The 22,403-nt window shown below is 45.3% G+C and overlaps 1 protein-coding gene across 3 annotated transcripts in view; it reads right to left on the bottom strand.

The window, feature by feature from the left end:
• The window catches only part of ROR1 (receptor tyrosine kinase like orphan receptor 1), a 148,318-nt gene that overhangs the window by 82,600 nt on the left and 43,315 nt on the right, over positions 1-22,403 (bottom strand). The window contains exon 1 of one of the 3 annotated variants that reach the window (XM_042873085.1): positions 2,802-2,857. The exons of the other annotated variants lie outside the window; for them this stretch is intronic. The gene's annotated coding sequence lies outside the window, so the exon portion shown is untranslated. Of the gene's footprint in view, positions 1-2,801; positions 2,858-22,403 lie in introns of those variants that run through there. 3 annotated transcript variants of the gene reach the window in all.

Genomic DNA, 22,403 nt, shown 5'->3' with positions numbered 1-22,403 from the left:
GCACATATATATTGTTCTGTAGATGAATTCGTTTTGTAAAGTTTGATTCTGGGGCCACGTTTAGTCTTGAGCAAACAGGCGCATGTTTCTCCATGGAGCTCTAAAAGCACACTGTGCAGCAGCTTAGCTTTCTCAAGCACCACTCCATTAACACCCTCATCATTTACCCAGAACAATCCCTGGGGAAGATGAAAGGTAGCTGAGCTTGCAGACCTCCTCAGCAAGATGCCACGTGTGCATGGAACTGTTTAAGGAGGACAGGGAATTAAGGCAGCCCCAACGTGACTCTGGATGTCCCATCTGCCATCGGAGGAGCTTGGACTGCTGAACAGCTCTGGACCAGGCTCAGCTGCTCCTGCCCAGAAGATGACTGTGCCACCTACCATGCAGCAGTTATCACTCAAGGACTGCTCACTTGGCTGCTTGCCTTTAACAACACGGATAAAATACACTTGTAAACACAGGGCAAGAGCCTCGACTGCTGAAGTCCCTCAATACGACTGCGGAGTTTACATGGATGGCATGGCTATTAAAAAGCAGTAATTGAGATAGCTTTTTTTAAAAAAGACAACTTAGGGGCTTATAAGAGCTATGTATAAAGTGGTGCTTTTCAATTGAGATCATGAAAGGTTTTACAGCTGAGTAACAGCAAGTTTGTGCTGCAATGCTGAAATTTTGTACTGAATTCCCATTAAAATAGCTAGAGTTAGTTAGAGCACTGCCACAGGACCCCAGGAAAATATGAAGTCAGAGAATTTTTACTCAATACTAAACTGTTTCACCAATTTTCCCAACAAGGTGCTCTGCCTTTGTTTTGTGCCTCTTTCCCAGGGCTGAAGAACCTACAGATCAAACGCTGCCCTGCCTTCAGCCAACCTCCAGCCTTGCAGCAGCAAACCCACGGTGACCTGCGAGGATGCTCTGCTACAGCAGCAGACACAACCTGAAGATAACGGAGTTGAAGGATGATGTAGCAATGGAACTGAATTCTGTACTTCCTTGAGTGACTAGTTGCCTTTTTCAGGGTTATGGTGGCTTTCTTGAGCTCAGACAAGTCCAATCATTTATGTATCTTTTCATTGCAAATTTTGATTAAGCAAACAAAGCTCTGAACCTGCCCACTGAGCAGGCAACCAGAGAAGGAGTCTTCCTACCAGCAGTTCAATAGCTGTAAGATGTAGATCTGCACATTAGCTATACCCTTGTTCTATTTGGATACAGAGGTAAAGGATCTCCCACTCCAAAGAGACGCTGGCTGCATTAAAGAAGCTCTAATACATCTTCAAAAGGTGGGAAAAAGGGAGGGGGAAGAAGTGATACCTTTCACCCCATGGACTCTTAAAAACTCCATAGTACAAACCTGCGTTTGGGGACCTTCACAAAGGCAATTGTTGACCTTTAGGTTTCACAGCACTGGAGCAGTTACAAGCTATTTAGTATTTAGGGAGTCTGAAATGCAGACACTATTTGGTTGTTGCCACGCACACAGCTCCCAGGAGCCCCAATTCCTGATTAAATGTTTGCTGAAAAACAGGCATGCAGCATGACTCCCCAAAAAGGAACAAAGGAACTCCGTCTGTATTGTTTTTGCTACCCAAATGATCCAAAAGGCACGGGTCCATAGAGTGAGCTCACCGCCTGGAAAACGTCACACTCACTAAAAACAAACCCATTTTTGTACAATTCTGAAAAGCTTTGATTTTTTTTAAAGACAATCTCTCATAAAAACAGAAAAGAATTTCCGCTTTTGCTTCACATGTAACACAAGACAGAATTTGAAATAGAAGAGATGAAAGGATGAATTTAGCAGAAAAACTCTAAACAAAAAGAACCTCATGTATGAAGCAGAAAGATGCCATCCTAGCTGCTTCTATAGAAATGAAAAAAAAAAAGAAGTCTAGATAGATTTGAAAACGTAGACAAAAACTTACTGCTAAACTGACCAAATAATCACAGTCCCACCATGCTTGAAGAATAATGGACAGCACATCTCTTTCAGAGAATTTGAAGAATTCAGAATTTGAAGAATTCAGAGATTTCTTGCAGAGATGGGCAACTCTGGTAACTACCAGAGCCTCCCCAGCCCCATCTTCACTTCTTCCGACCACAACCAGTAAATCTGCAAGTCTGGCATTAAGAGCTCACCTGCAGGCAGTGGGTATTGAAGGATGGATTTGGAAGTCCAAGACGGATCCTTGCCAACAGGATCCTGGGATGGCTCCATTAAATTTAACTGCACTATAAACATTTATACTTGCCATCCATTTACATGACCAAGTTTGTCCCAAGCATTCTTGCCTGCTTCTCCCATCTTCTTTTGAGACTTTCTTTTCCAAGACGACAAACAAAGCAATATTTATTCTGTAGCTAATACAGGAAGAATTGTTATTTATCAGGTCAAAGAAGCTATTTGTAGTATGTTCTTTGGCTGAAGTCACTAAGTTTAATGGCTGAAATACCCTTAAACACTGATAAAAAGGAAAAACAACATTCTGTATTGCTAGAGGAATTTCAAAGCATAAAACAAGGCTGTAAAATAACATCAGAGGCTTTATTTTAGAAGTGTCTTTCAAAAATGTGACCCCAAATGTTGGCTCTGGTAATCCCTGCCATTAATCAGCTCGTGGCACCGCTCTGCAGCACCAGCATGGAGCCGAGCGGTGCGGGACTGTGTCCTCCATGGGCAGGAGAGGAGGTGATGAGCTTCCTATTCCCAACCAAAAGCCATACACAGAGTTTTGCGTATTTTATGACAAACACCGTCCATGTGAATGCTGCTAGAGAAGCACACAGGCTGTTACCTTAATTTGGATGGTCATAGCAATGACTGCATGGGAAGAAGAGCAGCCGGAGCTCCACCAAGCGCAGCTGCACGCAGCCACCAGGCCTGCCAGCTGAGGGGCAGCTCTCAGGAGCATTACAACTGATTTGCTGCACTCTGGCAATCTCCTATCAGAGCACAACAGGAAAGTACTGACGTGTAGTATTGACACTGTAGAGCTCCTTAAACGCTAGCAGCTGGCAGAATATAGAGTAACCACTAAGACAGCGCCGGTAAATAAAGGCTGGCAAGCATCTGACTGATGAAATGAGGCCCTAATCACACATCACAGGCACTTTCACTTGCCATTTACCTCTGTGGGCTGAAAGGCAGCCAGTCCTGCAGGAGGACCACCGATCTGGGACAGCTTTGCAGCTCTGAGATGTGCTAAAGAAATAAATGCACCACGAAGAGCATCTGGAACAAATATCAATCAACGCGTTACAAAAATACGTACTATTCAAGGGGCTCTTGCATCAACCTTTTCAATTCTCACTTGGTAGTGGAGTAATATATAGTCTGAAGCAATGTAATAAAAACGTCCAGTCCCAGATACGGTACTTAAGGGTTAAGTGTGCAGCCTGCTGATTGCTTAACCTTCCCTAAAACATATGGCTTTGCACTTAAGGGTAAGCCCGTGGAAAGAAACCCAGTGCCCAGAGTGTGTGTGAAATTCTTGGAGAGGTCACTGCGAGGCAAAATGGATCTAAACACTCTGCCTGCACGCAGCTCATGCAAGACTGCCCTGCTCCCCGTGTGCAGGCCTGCTAAGCTCCTGCACCCCTACAACATGAGCGAGAGCCTGCTTAATAAACTACATCGTTCAACCGTGAGCAAAGGAATAGTAACAACACAGCAGCATTCTGACCAATCCTCTTAAAAAAAAGAAGGGAGAGCAGAAAGGAACGAAGGAACAAGAATAGCAAAGCCTGCATTTAGAAAGAAGCTAATTGAAAACGGGGTGAAAAACCTTTAGGAAAGTCGGAATGAAGTTACTGGACAGGTATGGGGAAAGCATTTAATGCTTCTTTCTTGAGTAGGAAGCAGCAGAGTGCTTCACCAACAGCACTGCCGCTATCTTCAGCACGTCTCCGTACAAACTTGAGAAATCAGGTGCCACTGCACAGGTAAGCATTTGTTTATATGGCAAAATAGAATTCCAGGTGATAAACAGTAAGGGGAGGCAATGTGTACTACGTACCTTTCTTAGAAGAAGGAAAAACAGAGAACTGAGCTGCTTCAGCTACACATCTCTAACTCACTAGCAACAATAATTTATAATAAATACTGCCATTAGCAGCTAGTTTTTGTAGATGATATCTCAGGTATCAAAGCATAAACTATCCAGATACCACACAGAGAATTAGGAAAACAGTTCTGGTTAGCCAAAGTGGAACCACGTATTCTCAAACACTGACAGCAAGTTAGCAGTCTTCTCTACTGTCATCTTTTTGTAACAAATTTCATAGCAGGGAGTAGAATTTTCAGTGCTCACCTCTGATTATTCAAAATGGGACTTGAGAAGGTGAAGGTCAATGCAGTGCTGCAGGAGTTAACACCCTAGGTAATGTAAGGTGATGCATGCGTAAGAAGTAATAGCAATTCTATCTTTGCAGGAAGTAAGAAATGGGAGATCACTTTATTATAATGTGTAATTCATATTCTTGCCTTTTTTAAATACCTTTAATACCATGCCAATAACAAGTGCTAGATCTTATAGTATGGTAAAATAACATAGGTAGGGAAGATAGGCAAAGCAGTTCTATTGCTGGGACTGGAGCTTGCTGGCAACACCACGAAATGAAGCGTGATGTAAAGGTCACATCCCTGGCAACCCAGTGTGCACCTGCTGACTGCATTAGTGCCATCACAACATCACCTCCCAGAGTCGTTCAGGACCAGGTCCATCACAATTGCAAAGTGCTCCTCTTCCCTGCTACGCCACAGCACAGTGAATGTTTTGGCGCAGAAGAAGTCGGACCTGTGGATCAGTGCAAACTACTTTCCTGCACTCCATGTCGCCACTGACTGGCCTCCTGAAAGGGTAACGTGTGCCTTCAAACCAAAATGAACTTCAAATGCTATCTCAGTACAAGTCAGGTTTGAAAGGACAACACGAAGGCAATATGCCCCAGCGTGCTAAAAGCAGAAGAGTTTGGCTCCTGCTGACTCACATTCCTCTGTGCTGCTCTCCACACTAGATGATGTGGTGACAGACACGAAGGGATGAAATCGCATTGCTATCTCTTTAAAATTGCCAAAAAAGTGATTTCTCACCATATGGGATCTGTAACAGCCCTGAGGCGTTTCAGCCCTCTTGCACTTGATTGCTTTTTCCCTTCCTCAGTGTGACACCGTCACTACCCCAAATCCACCACCTCAGCAGTTTCACAGTGATACTCATCCAAATGAGTTTTATCTACTCTGACATGTAAATTAAAAGCTACGTTAATAACACCACATATCTAGATGATATAAAAAACAGATGTACGCATCAGCTTGTTTAATGTTAGTACTGGCAAAGCCTGACACAAGAATCATGTCTGGAAGCCTTATCAGAAATTGACTGTCCCAGCAGCACGATGCTGGGCTCTGGCATTACCAGCCCAGGCTGCGATGTCTTCTAAGCAAAGCACAGCCTCGAAGTGCCTTGAAGGCTGCAATCTTCACAAAGCTCCTTTCTCCTTTTCTTCCTCCTCGAAGAGATCTCCACTGTCCTACAGCAGTGCCCTTCACACACCTTGTGAGCTTAATACCAAAAAATTGCTTTACACTCAACAGCAAACCCGATTTTGCCATCTTCTGTGTCTTAATCTCCTCTGATGTTTTAACTACAGTGGATTTCTCTTTGCAGAGAAGTAAATTATCCCAACTGACTTTCTTCTACAGTAGAAATCTAGAACAGCACCAGGTCATCCACAGGGCTCTTGTCCTTCAAAGTCACCTTGGCATAGCAGCATTTCTACTGGCTTACATCCATAATGCTGACCCAGTCACAGTGCATCAGCACAACCCGTTGCCCTTAGTTCTTCATCAAAGACATCTACTGCAGAAGAGGATGCAAAAGGATCTGTTTTCACAGCCCAGCTGTCCCCTTAGCAGCAGTGCAGCAGGACCAGAACAACTGTATTCATAAAGGCTCACAACACAGTGGGGAACTTATTCCAAAATAAAGCACATTCTTCACTGAGTAGCACCTAGTGATTCTATTTATTGCTAACCTTGTAAACTTCTCATTTCTTGCATTACATCAGAATGACTTTTTCTAAGCCTGTCACGCAAAAATCTGATACCCACTTCATCACAAGTGAGTTTACCAAAGGTTAGCTCTCCACTGAATTGGTAACACTGGAAAATTGGAAAGAAAAGAAAAAAAGAAAAAGAAAAATGGGTTAAAGGACAGGGCAGCAGTGAAAATGTTGTTCACATCAACATTAACTGGCAAGTTAAATTTTTGAGGTCAGCAGTACTACCATTACACACACATTTATATTCGTGATTTGCTGAACTGGAGCGTTTGCATTTTTCTTCTTGGTACTTAGTCAATCACTGCAAACTGGCTTTGAAGAAGATCTATTTGCCTACGTGTCTTATATTTTTCCAAGCCTAAATTGTCTGAATTTCACTAGTCATAAACTAAAAAACCCTCCATCTCTCTCCTTCGCTTTTTCTGGATACACAGACCAGACCTCTCCTAATGCAAAGCCACTATTTATGACTGTCCCGCAACACACATTCAGGCATTCCCTAATTGTGAAGGACAAACACACCAGTGATTAAGACTAGAAGAAGAAAATGAGGAGTCGTTGGAGGTTTTCTTAACGTATGTGTGCAGTTAGTCATCTTTTCCTGCTACTTATTTTTCATGGCAAGCTCTGAATTTTCACCTGGGGTTCATCAAAGACGTGTTCAGTTTTGTGTGTACAAAGTGGAAGAGAAGATGATGAGGTTATTCTGCTAACTGCACATGCTCCGGACGTAGCTCCCGGGGTGGTCTGTTTAGGTCCAAAAATTTTCTTGAAGGAATAACAGCATCATTAAAGCTACCCTGAACTGGCTCCTCCCTTGCAGAGTCTGATCACAAAAGCTACAGCTGCGATGGGAAGGGATGAATTTCTCACCAGGTCAAGGCTGAGGCACGCTGGCTCAGGCAGCACCTGAAGGAAGTCTGTGCTGCAGCTTTCCCATGCTGTACTTATTCTCAGGGTAAACAGAAAACTTCAGTCTCCATGGCCGTCAATCTAGCACCTTTAACGAGCGAGAAGTTCGTTTTATTAAAGGAGGAAAAACGTAGATTTCCATCACTCCTTATAAAAGGGCTAGAAAATGTCAAACATGTAGGTAAAAGTAATATTTCAAGAACGGCTCAAGCCTAAACTCCCTCTCCCCTCGCACCTGCATGGTGATGAACATGTGCTATATGTCTCTGTACTGGCTCAGTACTCAACATTTGAACTGGACCTACTCCAGCTTTTGAATAAATATCTCTTTTGGGGGAGAGGGAATTACATTCCTTAGTCAAAATACAGTTTTTCTTCTCTTAAATTTTGAAAGAAAAAATGCGTACTTGGGAAACATTAGGAACCAGTCATGAGAAGAACTGAAATGCTGTCTAGCTCCAGGCTCGGCAGAGAGCCCTGCTGCTCCAGCAGCACATCCATGACCTGCAGCCCAGCCCCACGCCCAACTGAGCCCAGGGGGCCCGCAGGAACAACACCGTTCTTGGGTTGTTCCTTCTAAGCACAGCTTATTCACACTGGGAGCAGATTTGGGGAACTACATGAGGCACGATCGGAGGGATGCAGCAGTCCATTTAGGATCAAGATGGCAACACCGTCAAGTTCCCAGTCCTCTGCCACAGGCAGGGCCACCCACGTCTGCGTTTAATACCAGCCCAGGCTGCCCAGGGCCCCATCCGACCTCCAGGGATGGGGCATCCACAGCCTCTCTGGGCAGCTGTTCCAGCACCTCACCGCCCTCTGTGAAGAACTTCTCCCTGACATCCAATGTAAACTTTCCTTCCTTCAGCTTAAAACCATTTCCACTTGTCCTATCAATATCTACCCTTTTAAAAAGTTGATTATCCCTTCCAAATAGATGCTTCAGTAACACTTGTACTGATGGCGCTTCAAACAAGGTCACGCAGTAATAATGTATAACGTAATACTGTAATGATATATCTAATGTATAATAGAATAATGTGATAATGTATTAATTACGAGACATCATGCCACCTCATCTTTTGTGCCAGAGCAGCAGCGCAGACTGAGTAACCCATAGCGTGATCTACAGACAGCTACCTCCTACCTGTGCTCATGTTGGGTCAGCAGGACGTCAGCCCCCATGTAAGCACCATTCACAGGCTGTTCTCAGTGCAACCAAACCCCAGTTCCAAACAGTTTCATGCTCTCAAGAAAAAAACGCACCGAGTTCAGGTGGCTGATCAGCTCTGCAGCACTCCAGCTCCCACCAGCCTGAAGTGCTCAGGGTCAGCAACACCACAGCACGGCTGCTCCACGAGCTGGGTTTGTGCATGTACAAGCAGTGGTAGGATTGGGTTGGGGATAACAAGAGCAACTTTACATTTTAAAGAACTCTTTGGAACCCACGCTGGAGGTATGCACTATAAACAAGCCGTGGAATTAACATATCGGAGAACAAAGAGACCTGTGAAAAAGCATAATGAAGGAGGCTGAACAGAAAAGAAGAAAGGAACAGATGTCAGATTGTACTTGAAGCAAAGTTACTGGTTTATTTTCCCGCTGATTTCAATATCTGAAGTATACGTTTTTGCCAAGGCAAACAGGTGATTAAAATATATTAAAAAAAAAAAAAAAAAAACAGCAAGCAAAGGGCTACCCTTGTATTTGCTCAACATTTGTAAGCCTTTCCAAAAGTTACAGCACATCCATAGCGTAGCAATAATAATATTAATTTTAGAAAGACCGACTGTTTAATTGCAATTAACTGTGGCCTTACAAAAGGGAAGAGGCATTCTCTGGAGCGTTCATAAGCCTCATTTATCCTGCAAGGACAGCGAGATGAACCTGGCATGAAATATTAAGATCACAATTGCTATTGGCAAGCCATCTGACGGGAAGCTGTTAGCTTGAAAGAGCAAGGATTATACAAAAGAGCAAAGAGTAAAAACACAGCAGTGAATCAGCTCCACAGAATGCCCTTTCATTGCAGAGCATCGGGAGCAGGCGGGCCCTTGGCAGCCGGATGGGCAGGATGCTGAATGCTGGGGTTGCCAGGAGGTGCCAGGCTGGGGACAGGAGCCACCGGGGCTCCCCAGGACGGGAGGGTGAGCAGGAGCAGCCTCCTTTTATTGCAGGCACGCTGCGCTGCTTATGAGCTGAACCCGTGCCATCTTCAGCTAATTAAGGTTCCTGCCCCAACCGCTCCTGCTGGAAAGCGGCTCCAGCGTCTGCCTCGCCGCCTCTCCACTTTGAAACTGAAATTTACTGACGGCCCGTTTAGACAAATTTAATTTTGCATCAGCATTAATCTCTGCCTCAGTTACATCCCCTCCCTTCCTGGCATTCACGAGGATAAACCTTTGATTCATACAGAGCTGCCACACCAGCTCCAGTAAGCGCTTGGTTTGACTGTGCAGACCCCACCTGAGTCTCAGCGAGGAGCCCATCCACTTCACTGACAATATTCAGAAGCAGAAACCAAAGTGGCACACAGAATCCCCAAGGAAGTCTTCCCAGGGTCTGTGGCATCTACACTGAAGCCTCCTCAGCTCTACTACTGACAGCACCCATCCGACTTCATCTCTCTTCCCAACTGCCTCCACACACTGATCCTTTCATTGGTACTCTCTGGTCTCACCTTTGCTTTCTGCATGTTGCAAAATGGAAAAGCACGGAATCTTGCACACAAATTCCTATTTACCTGCAACAATGAGCAAAGCAGAGGAAAAGGTTTCTCAGGAAACCCAACTGTGAGATATAAAACCTTCTTTCAAAAGGACAGAACTTGAGCTGGACCAAGAATTTCAGTCAAGTAGCACCAACTTATGTGGTGGGCACAAATGGGATTTAGTGCTTAACTGTAAGAAAAAGAGAATCAGGACGGACACTCGAGAGAACAGCATGAGTGGAACAGAGGGAGTATGCTGCTAAAGGAGAATGGATGAGATGGGCTGGACTGGGGCACAACAGCAGCAGATGAAGGGGAAAGAAAAAGCCAAAGTTGTAATTTTGATGCTGGGAAAGGAAATTTGCAACCCTGAGAAGTCTGCCTGGCCACGAAATCACAGCACATGCATGCACAGTGCAGGCTCACCAGTGCCCACCCCCCTATCCCCATTCTCCTCCCCATAGAGCTGTGATGGAGGAGGCAGCCACGGACAGAAGATCCTCCCCCCAAAAGACACTCCAAGTATGTGTTTGTGTGTTCTGTTGTGCAACATGTTTATGCAACAACTGAACATAATGTAAGGTCTTTGAGTATGAGTTTATAGCAGTTTGGAGAGCTAGTGGTTTTCCCTGGGTCCCTGAAGTTTGCTTTTCTGGTTTGGGGGATGGTTTTCTGTTTATTTTTTCTTCTCTCCCCTCTTCAGGTGCAGTACAGAATTTCTTCACAGAATGACAGATAAAACAACCAGTGTTTGCAATGCACCTTCCAACTGTTCTCTACGATTCGATTAACACATTTTAAAGCACTAAATCTCTTTACCATGCCACATAAGTCAACCTCAGTACGTGTCCAGGGCCCGTTTCCAGTGTGCTGTGCTGCAGGAAAGTTCTGTAGCCTCAAATCTGTGCTGGATTCTGAGGGAGCCAGACGTTCCCTAAGTTGCACCTGAATCAATTTGTGCTCTAGCATAAGGAAGATGAATGGCTCGGCCACTTGCATAGTTGGTAGAAAAGGCTAAACAGAAATCTTGAATAGTAAAGAGGAACAAAAGCACAAAGGAAAAAATGGGTGATCTGATTGCTACAAAAGCAAGACTTCAAGAGACAAAACTCATTTCTGTTCAAAAAGGAAAACATCCTTGGATTTTAACTAAGGCAGAAGTTCTTTAAGACAGGGAGTTTCCACTGCGGAATGCCAAAACTGCACAATCAAAACATCACCCAGTGATGGTTTCATACTGAAACACCACAGAGCCCTGCAGGGCTGCTGACCAATATCCAACACCCCCATGTGCTTTTGTCCCCACGCTCAGCCTTCTCACCCACTCTGCAGCCAGCCAGGGCATCCCAGGAGCTCCAGCCTCAGCAGCTGAGGCAGAGCCAGAGCTGGCAACTGTGGCTGAGCCAGACACATTGGAGCCGTGGCTCCCAAGCCTTACAGTCTGCTGGCTTGCCTTCAGCCCACCTGGCAGATTAAAGGGCAGCCCGAAGCCTACAAACATTGCTCGCAGGGCTGGGTCTTGCAGGAAGCCCCAGGCAGCGTGCCCGGAGTGAGGGCCCCACTTCTCCCACCGAGAACTTTGCGGGTTTGGCTTCCAACGCAGCCCAGAACAAACCCGCAGCCTCCCGGTGCCACAGTCCTCCACAAGCAGCAGTCATCTCGCTCCACACAGCTCAAGCTTTAATCCTTTAAAAACACAAACATGTTAAAGGGGGAAACTGGAACAAAGCGTTCCTAGTTTTGTGGGTTACAGTGAGTTTCTCCACTTGCATTTGTACCCCTGTGGCCCTCCCAGAGCTGTGCTCTGCAGTGTGACTGAGGCACTGCCTGCTGCACTCACTTGCCACAGCCAACACGTGCCAGCAAGGTGCTGGACGCATTCAGCCAGCTCTGCAGCATGGCTCCAAGAGGTCTTCCCTCGGCCTGGATGCTGTTTTTGGGCAGTTCCACTGCAGTCCTCCACCAAAACAACTCATTCTCCCTAGTTTTCTTTTTTTTAATCAATCCCCAGAGCACTGCACGCAGCCGACGCACGCAGATGGGCTGTGACGTGTTTCCCTTCCATCCACTGTCCCTCGTAATACACAGGAAAAACACAGGAAATCCCACGCTGAAGAAAACACAACCCATGGTCAGCAGGACAGACCGAGGCCCAGCTCTTTGCTCAAAGGAATGGATAAATGCAATTTCTAACTCATCTCGGGGTTCACAAATGTGATTTGACAGCTCTGACACAAGGCAGGGAGAGTGCAGATGAAGCAGCACCAGCCCACGGGGATGGGGTGAGTAGAGCTTACCTCCAAAATCACAACCAGAACATCTCAACCTCACATTCTGTATTTCATGACAGGACAAAAAAAAAAATACTGAAGTCGTGATGAAGGTAAATACCATCATCCTGAGCAATATCCCACAGACTCCCAAGTTAAGATGCTGTTGCCGATTCCTATAAGTCCTCCCAAGCGCCTGCTCCCTCCTCTCCCAACGGCTGTGCAGGCTTTGCTCTGCTTCCTCCCCTTCCTCTCCTGGCTCCTCTTCTTGCCTGGAGGATGAAACACACCCCACTGCAGTGCTGCTGGCTGGCTGAACCCCAGCATGGGGACATGGTGGGTCCCACGTGGGAGCTGAGCCCCGTTTGTGCCCCGGTGCAGTGGGAGGAAACGCAGCTCAGGCAGGGGCTGTCCTCACCTCCTGTCCTCTGTAAACCAACTGCTGATGGATCCCAAATGCACTGCAGGAAAAGTGTTAAATAACAGATTCTTTTACATGCACAACGCTTGTCTCAATGAAATCACATCAGTGTTTTTTTTCTCCAAAATCAGGCCCACCAACAGGCCTGCTTCTTTTCCTAAGAACCGAGCAACATTCTTGAATAACAGTTTAATATCTCAAGAGGTGTAAATCACCATATTCTATCTTATTAGAAACATTTGAAAGAGAGCGAGTGCTTTCAAAGCCATAAACTTCAGATTCCAAACGTGTTCCCAAAGCTGCAGTGAATCCACATTCCTGACTTAAACTGGTTTTAATTTGCAGTCCCTTCAAAGCACAGATGCAAAAACCTAAGTGTTACATCAACATGAACAATTACAAACTAGGTTAAAAAACTGTCCATCAGCCAGCAGACCGAAAAGAGAATCCCTGCCATGCCCAAAGGCACGCAGTGGGCTTTGTCCAGGAGAGCAGCCCACAGCTCCCATACACAGCTGAACCGGGCGCTGTTTGCACTCATAACCCCAACATAAACTACAGCACCAACTCTCTGCCTGCTGCAGAAGGCTGAAAATCCCCAAACAACGCAATAAGAGCAGCAGAATGCAAAGCACATGATGGTTAAAGAAGAAAAACTGCGGCCACATCCTTAGTGAATACAGTGAGGTCACGATGAGATAAACACGTACCTGGAAGCCGGGCTGGGCGGGCACATGCCCTTAGTGCTGGGGCACGCACTTGTGATTTCACAGCAGAGCAAGCCTTTAATTAAAGATGGTCCCGTTATCTCTAACCGCAATCGCTGTCCCAGCAATCAGATGGGAGCGAGTGCTGCTGCACATCTCCCCTAGGAAATCCTGGCGCCAGCGCTCCAAGGCAGCTACGGGAAAAGCAGTTTTCAAGTGCGAGTTAAATGAACGTTCCCACAAAAATCCGCGTTCAAAGGTGTGCGTGTGGAGCAGATAAAGGCGCTCGCTGATGCAAGCCTACGTGTGCTTGCAAAGGCCTCATTAAAACACTTCGTCTCTGTGAAAATTCTCAGGGCGCAACAACTACAGAGAAACACGATGCTGGGAACGGAGGAGTGGATGTGAAAATCGGAGCCCGTTGGAAATCGTTTTCTTCCCAGGTAAAATCCTTAACGATGGAAATTCTTCCAGAAGACTTTTGAGTTTTTCATTTGAATTTCAAATCAAAGGAACGTACTATTAAGGCAAGGTGGAAAATGAAGCTCCAAAACGTACTACTTCCTAAAAAAAGTTTGCATTACATTAAAGAAATAAAATAGATTTCTTTTATTCTTTCCTGAATGCAACGCTCCAACAGAGGTCAGTTGCACCGCATCTGGAATTTACAGTATTTTCCTAGCAGAGAGGAGATGGCTTGCTGCTTTGTATTCAGAGAAAGCACCTTTTGTCAGCAGCTGGGGAATGGCTGAACAAAGAGCACCAGAATAAGCATCATTTAATCACTGAGAAGCAGCCTTCCTTCTCCCTAATCCATTGTCAGGAGAAAATGCTGTATTATTGAAAGCCTATTAGCCACAATATGGCCTTACACAGAAACATAGGAGACATCCAGAAGGTTTGCTTCAAAGTGCCAAGCGTTCCAGAAATATCATTAACCTCAAGTACGAGCACATTGCTGCTGAGCAAATTGATCTCAACCCCCTAAGTCCACAAGGCATAAACCATTCATCTGATGAGCAACCTGCTCTCACCTGCCAGGCCTGCACCGCATCACCTCCTGCAGCCTCTGCTGCTCTGGGCTTTGCTGTTTCCCCACCAGACATCTCATTTCAACACGCTGAGTGTATCAGATAGAAGGCAAACCACAGGCAAGCTTCCCAAGGGTGCTCACTGGTTTACCTGGCATCTGGTATAGGAAACGATTAAGCAAAATGTGGCCCTGTGAAGGATAGTGCTGATAGTGATTCCCAACCATGCCCTGCATACATACACCAAACTATAATGGCCTCCCACTGCCCAGTGAACATCAAGAGGCAAGAACTATGAGGAAAACGTCTCAATGAGCTTCAGAGCCATCCCTGCCCAACAAGTTGGAACAAGGTCAAAGTATGCCATGACCCGACACAGGCAGAAATCATCCTAGAATGCATGAGGTCTCAACTTCCTCCTACTTTTCTCTACAATCCTATAAATACCTGATGGAACAGTAAGTTCTATAACCCTGATTAATATCCATGTATGCAAATTTAAGTCATTTCAAATCGTTACCACTGGAACTGTACAAAATACAGTGCTTAGCTGGAGTTGGTATGAAAGAAAACCTCAAATGCAATAGCAGGGGAAAAAAAAAGTGCATGTCACAGGTGTTCCTGTAATAACAGCCCCTCAGGCTGCCATGTCTGTAGGTCACAGAAGGGGACAGAGGTCAGATGGGGTCAGTACCTTGATGTGAGACCTCCAGAAGAAAGGCAAATGCTTCAGCTGACAGTGAGGGGCAGCCCCAGCCCTGCTCAGCCACAGATCCTGCGGGCAGCACAGAAGCCAGCAGCAGCGGTGTAACTTACTGCGGTTTTCTATGTGCTGCTCACCAGGAGACAGGTCTTAACCACTTGTGGTTAATGAAAAAAAAAGAGAGAGAAGAGTGTTATTAACTGCAGTGAAACGGAGCGGTTCGTTTAAAAAACAACCCTAACTCAAAAAGCAACCAGCTATGCAGAACAAACAGAAACACAAAACCCAAGAGATCCTCAGGAAAAACAGCGATGAGAAAAGAGCCTGAATGAACAAAACCACTTGAGGAAATGGACATAAAAACAAGTTGCTGCAAGGTGAGCGCTGAGTGCTGGCACCCCTACCCAGCAGCTCCCCCAGATCCGAGCTCCTGCACCTCACCTGAACACACAGCAGTGGGATCTGAGCACTTGTTATCTGACACGCAGCCTTGTCAGGGCAAAGGAAGGTCTGAGTGTGCCATCACAGAGCTGTACAGCGCTTTGATTTGGAGGGGATCCACAAGGAGCACTGAGCCCAACCCTCACACAGCAGCACCCAAGCTATGGCAGTCCCTATGGTGTCCCTGAGCTCCAGCCCAGCTACACAGGTGTGCACCACAAAGGCCGGCCCTGCTCCGGAGCACAGGGTGTAAATCACTGAATCCTGTGTAAAATCAGCACTGCAGCTGATCTACAAGATACCGAGCCCCACACCTGCATTGCTGAGAGCAGGAGCAAGCCCTCAGCACATGCATACTTTTTCCCCTCCATTCATCTTTCAGATTTCTCCTTGTCACTCACAAAACCTATTTCCTCCGTGAGCCTTACAGAAAAGGAATGATATGGAAATGACTTGATAAATTGTTCATTACTCACAGCCTCATTAAAGCCCACTAAAATGCAGCGTGAGCCCTGCTGCTGACCCACCAGACTTTGGGTCAAGCATTTGAGTGCTCCATTTCAGCCTTGGCATTCAGGGTGGCTGCATCTTCAGGATGAAATACCAACTTTCTGATGTTCCATAGAATCTTGGTTTAAAAGTTGAGAATAAGCAAAATTGAGAACAAAAGCAGTGAGGAAAGCATAGGTTTGTTTCTAGACGAAAAAAAGCATAGAGAAATCTAAGAAGGCCATGATATCTAAAAACTGTACTGGGGGCTGAATTATCAGCTGCTCTCTGCCTCTCACTTTAATGACATTTGCTGTTCCTGCTTGAAGCTTAAAGCCATGCATGCACTACCTGAGCTCTGTGCACTCACTGCATTTCTTTATGCGTGGTTACATATAACAGCTTTCTTCAGGATATCAGGGAGATCTTTACAGCACATTTCACTAATAGCTGCACAGAGAGGAACAAAATAAGGGATTATTAACTTGTAAAGAAATTAAAAACATCTTTCTCTTAAGCAGGTGGGTGCTTTCTGCTATAACTTTTCTCACTATTTCTACAAAAGAAGGAAGGAAAAACACAGAAAGCACTCGATCCGCCTTAGCGCAGCACTGAAGATGATTAAAATTGCCAAACTCTTCTCAGCCTGCTCTCCAAAGCTGTGTGCAGCCAGGTGCGAATGGCTGGAGGCCAGAAAGGTTCACCGATTTACATCTGAAGAACATGTGGCTCTATCAAAGCAAACACAATGTCAGAACACGAGAATTACCTGAACAAAAGCGACAGAAGTTAAAATCAATTACCACTGTCTGTGCAACACCCAACCAAAAACTCCTTCACATACCGAGACATCGTGCTGCTCATTCCTTGAGAAAAATTATTCCCTCCAGCTATGATGGCTTGCCCTGAGTCTTGCAGTCAAACTGAATTACTGCAGCTCTTCCCACTGCTCACATATCATAGCCTTCAGTATGAAATCAGTCCCGAGTAGGAACATTTTTTTGCATTTCTACTTAAAAATTATCAGGACCAAATCCTAGAATGGCCTGAGTTGCAAAGGAGCACAACGCTCATCAGTTCCAACCCCTGCTGTGTGCAGGTCGCCAACCAGCAGCCCAGGCTGCCCAGAGCCACATCCAGCCTGGCCTTGAATGCCTGCAGGGATGGGGCATCCACAGCCTCCTTGGGCAGCCTGTGAACAGTGCATCACCACCCTCTGGCTGAAAAACTTCCTCATAGAATCATAGAAATGGGAATGTTAATCTTTGTAATGATGTTGATGTTCCAGAACTACCAAACAAGGGCTCTTGGTAAATAAAGGCTTACGAGAGTTTCCTGCACAGAGAGCAGAGCAGACCTGGAGCCGCTGCAGCCCAGCAGGGTGCCTCTGATAGAGGCACAAAGCATGTGAGCTCATAGCATGTGAGGCTCACAGCATGTGAGCTCAAGAAGGAAAAACAAACCCCCCAAACCCCACATTTTGGCAGAGAAGAGAAATCTGCCTTCACATCAGGGGGATGGAAGGTGTAAGAGCTGGAATCTTTTACTTTTTTAATGCTATCTAAAGTTTTGAGCCAACTGTAATCACTCCGAGTTGCGTGGGACAGCTTAAAATAATCATTTCCACACAAACTAAAATAAAAGCCTCATCTCAAGTGTGGAAAACAGACCAAAGCTGTTCTAGTCTCCCATCCATGCAGGTTCTGTGCAAGCCTCCAGCTCGCTGCTGTTGGGTTTTTCTGTTACATTTGTGAGAATATCATCACTAAAGAGAGCTGGAGCACAGCCCTGCATCAGCTGGCTGCACAGCACAGCCCTGCCTCCTGCTCCAGCCAACAGCACGTGTTTTTGGCCAAATTCATTCATTTTTTAGAAGAAGAAAAAAAAAAACGTGATGAAAGATCATTCTTATAGTATATGGGCCTGGTAAGCATAAAGTTGAAGCAATATTAACATCCATTATAGAGGAGTTTGAAAAGAAAAGAAACTTCATATGTAACTTTTACTTATGTTTCAAAAGGCTGCAAAATCCCCTCTCTGCAAGCAAGGACAAACCCCCCAGCACTCAGCCCATGCTGGTGTCTGTCCCACTGCACGCTGAGTTACATCTCCAGCAGGACTGCATGTCTGAAGCACGGCTGTGCTGCTGTGATGTGAGAGCTGCAGCTCCTGCCACAATTCCTGGAAAACAGAAATGGGGGACGTGCTTCAGAGAAGCCACTAAGGACAAAGAGGAAAGCAGCTGACAAAGCAGGAAAATAGGGAAAACTTAATACTATTAATTTTCATAGCTTCTGCTATTGTTTAGATAATATTTTTATGGTGTGACATTGAAAAGACAATGTGAATATGAGACCATTATCCTTTGGGCATAAAAAGGGTACGTTTGTAAGTCTCCATGCAGGGCTTCTGTTTAATTCCTTCTTGTTAACACTGTTCTCCACCCTTCTGGTTGGCAAAAATACTGCAGGGTGGGCTCAGGAGAGCAACTGAAAGCTGTGGAGGCTATGCTGCACAGCACTGAAAATCAGGCTGAGTGCTATTTCTGTTCTGCAACTGCACCGTGTGATTTCAAATTCGATTTCCACACACCTCTACTTCTTTGACCAGAGGATTTCATGCAAACTTCAAAGCGCTTTGAAATCGGCAGGTAAAAGGAGCTCTGTAATGCAGATTCTGTTATCACTTCCAACATGGCTCACTGCCATTTACGGAAGAAAAATTGAAAGAAATTGATACAGCAATGCCTTCTGTCTCAACCTTCACCCCACAGAGCTAATCCACCACTTACTGTAGCCAATGCAAAGACCCATACTGCCTTGACCAGGCTTTGGCTCACATTCCTGCTCAAGAAGATAGTGTAAGTGCGAAGCATCTGCCCCAAGAGCAGAGCTTTTGCTGTTTCAGCTGCCTTTGAACCTCAGAAGGCTGCAAGAAAGACAAAGTGGCTGCAGGTACTGCCTGCCAGTTTTTCCCTTGGCTGGTAGCATCCACACAGCACATGGTTTACATGAGCTGGTTAAAAGCAGCTGAAGGATAGATGACACACCAAAGCCACACTTCTGGCCGTGCAGTAAAGATGCTCAGCCCAGCCACGCGTGGAGCATATCTGCTCTGTGGGCAAATCCCTCTCAAAACACGACAAAGAAATTCTGTATAAATACCTCAAAAATACTGCCAAAAGCAGACACTAGAAGCAAACTGGACACAGAGCAGACTTCACTCTCTGTAACTATTTCATTAGGAGGCAACCAAGAGCAACTACAAGGCAGGACAACTCAGCAAAGAGTCAAAACCAAAACGCTGTTATGATCTGGTTTTCTCCAAGCCCTCCCAGTACACTCACTGCATTTCCACCTTTCCTGGAGAGACTACGAAGAGCTGTGGCCCAGGCTTTGTGGAAGCTAAAAATCTGAACAAGCTGCTGTGCAGAAAGTAAATTATTTACAATACTTCAAACAATTAGGATTAACCGGTTTAGTTAAAAATAAAAAAAAAAGGATATTTGATTTTTCTTGGATCTGTTCCGGAAACCATTTCTACCTTATTTTTCTTGGTAACACAATTTCATGCTACACAAAGGCATCAAATGATGAAAAGCGTTTGTTTCTTTCTAGTTCTTAAGTAAAACCAGCGATGTTAAACAGGTCAGATATAATAAATACAGCTATTTCAAGGGAAAGAAAAATGTTTTCCTGTCCTAACTTTGAGTGACAAGAGAAAATTTTTACCAGCTTGCAACTCCAGTTTATTAAAAGTGTTCAATTTTACTTAATTGGATATATATGTATTTGCTATATGGGGTTTCTTTGTTGCATTTTTCAAATTAATCATATACCATTGAAGCAAAGTTTTAAAGTGAGTAGATGTTCCAGACACCTTTAAAAGCCCTGTTCCGTGGCAGCCACAGTCTCCCAGACCATATTTTTAAATTTCTGATACTTGGATTACCCCGGCAAGAAGGCGATAGTCCTTGAATAGAGCTTTTTGTTCAGCCTTCTAATAGCTTCCAGCACTTGCCCCAGCCCACAAGATACATACCAAATTCAGTTAGACATCCCAGCCAGACGTGAAGAATTTCTCTGTCAGATCCAGTAAATGCCACCCGTTTAACGTTGGGGCTTCTCCAGGGCAGGGAGGGGACAGCGAGGCAGCAGCGGAGCTGCACAGCAGCCCAAGGACACTTTGTTAAAGGCTGTTAATGAATGGGGCTAATAACATCTGCAACCCCACAAATGCTCCTCTTCACTCATCCTTAGCTGCATCCAACTCCGCATTATCTGTTATGAGATAGTGCAGAATCACAGCATGGCCTGGGTTGCAAAGGAGCACAGTGCTCATCAGTTCCCTGCTGTGTGCAGGTCACCAACCAGCAGCCCAGGCTGCCCAGAGCCACATCCAGCCTGGCCTTGAATGCCTGCAGGGCATTCCAGCCTCCTTGGGCAACCTGTTCCAGTGCCTCACCACTCTCTGGCTGAAAAACTTCCACCCAAAATACAGACATTTTTTAAGTTAAGCTCTCCATGTAATACTACCTGAACCCAAATATGAAGATATCAAAGGGCTGCTCCGCATTTGGAAGTAATTGCCCTGTGCCAGCCTTCAGGAGGGGCCCACAGAGATAGCTTTGTGCAGTGGAAAAAAATGAGTTCTTCGTTTGTAAATGACAATTAAAACAAATTGGATTGATTTTTTTCTCCTTTTTTTTTTGGGGGGGGGGGGGAGAAGACTTTAAAATGAACTATAAGTCAGAAGATCTGCCAAGGCTCCCTGCCCTAATTAAACACATATCTCGTATTAAAAACTTTTTAGTCCAGCTGCTGAGAGACTGGGGAATTGCAGAGATGTATGGTTTGTGGGAAACATTGTGTTCCTTCAAGAATTCCTCAGCTCTCACAAAAAAACAGCATGTGAACACTTTCCATAAATATAAACTGTGTTTTGTAATTAAACTACTGTCACTTCTAAGTAATGAGTTAGCAAACCAAACGAAAGTTTAGAGAAATATTTTCAGTTAAAGCAACTGATGTTAAAGGAAATACGTGACGCTCCCACTGTAGCCATACCTTGAGTAATTCATGTAACAGGTCTTTGGGAATAACTACCATGCTAATTCTACATAAGGCATTGCTGCTGTAAGACTACAACAGACCAGAGTGCAGGTACTAACCAGAACGTATCCAGCAAAAACAAGAGTAGCCCAGTGTCGTTAGTAAACCCTTTAGAAAGGTACAATTACACTCCAGAAGCAAACTTAGTGGCCATAGGCAGAGCAGAGTCAGAGCCAGACGGCCAAGTTTCTCATGGAAATCTGCTTTTGTAAGAGTTTCAGGTGGCTTATCAGAATGGTAGATATGTATTATATGTACTAGATCTGGAGGCTGGTGGCCCTGCATGCAGCAGGGGGTTGGACTGCATTACCTCCCCGGCTCCACAGCCAACCAACACACACCCAAGCAGGGCCCTGATTTCACACTGATGGGGTCTGACTGCACCCCTTCCATGCTGGTCAGCACTGCACAACCCAAAGGCTTTGTCACAGAGCCCTCCATGCAGCTCCCCACAGCACCCAACGGCGATGCCAAGACAACGCAGCGAAGGCTGATGGAAAGCCACTCGTGCACGTGCTGCTGTAACTGTTCTGCAAACCTCAGTATTTGTTTTAAAGCCATCTCTCACTGTGAAAAATGGTTCTACCTCGCTGTTAAAAGAGAATGTCGCAGACAGTTAATCTTGATCATTTATTTTATATCATCCAAACCAAAATATTGATACATCTGGACAAACTCAGTCGAAGAAAAGAGCACCGTTCCCAAAGCATTCATGAGCACAACCAACAGATCATAAATCGTAACTATCCAGAACTGACCACAATTAAATAATCTGTCCAGGGAGGAGGTAGGCAGCCAGTCTGGCTAGGCTGAGGCTGCTGATAGGAATTTTAAAAAAGCTAAATTAAAAGTATCAACAGTTGGTTGGACGGCTGTCTCCTGAGTCACCGAGTTAATACAGGCTAAGCTACAAGCAGCCCCCAAGAAGAAGGTCAAGTATTTCCTAAATTGTTGTGCCCAGGAGACTCCCAGTGTAAGGAATAGTCATTCACAGGCTCAGCTCTCGGATCAGAGCTCAGGACGTGCTCTGCACAGCTCACACCTTCATGGCAAAGGGAGCCTGAGGCCAGGCCAGCCCTGGCACTCAGCCGGCACTGCCCCAGCAGGCAGCTGCCAATGACACATGCCTTCCTTACAGAGGAAATCTGGGCTGTGCACAGACACAGCCACTGGGGCCCATTTAAAGCTCTCCTCTGCTACAGTCAGTGCAACCAAGGGCTGATTGCTACACATACTCCTTGCTCTTCAGCACTGTCAAGTATTTGAGTTTGTTTCTTGATCATAATGCAGATGACTTCAAAACTATGCAGGAACAAAGGTCACATTTACAGGACCCCAAGTATTGAAATCATGTAGGCACATAAGGAGTGTTTGATTAAATGTCTCTCGATGGTGAAACAGAGCCACACCAGTAACATGGGACTCCAGTTTATCCTCAACGCGTCCGTAAATTACAGTAATTAACTCAAACCATGACCTTGTTCCTTCCATTACAGTAGCATTTAAAAGTGAACACAAAGGGGCTTATTCAGCCAGGTA

Source organism: Lagopus leucura, unplaced genomic scaffold, assembly GCF_019238085.1.
Source record: "Lagopus leucura isolate 7727_CA_CO unplaced genomic scaffold, USGS_WTPT01 Super-Scaffold_100009, whole genome shotgun sequence".
NCBI lineage: Eukaryota > Metazoa > Chordata > Aves > Galliformes > Phasianidae > Lagopus > Lagopus leucura.
The sequence above is the reverse complement of the archived record's forward strand: the minus strand, read 5'-3'. Positions and strand labels throughout refer to the sequence as shown.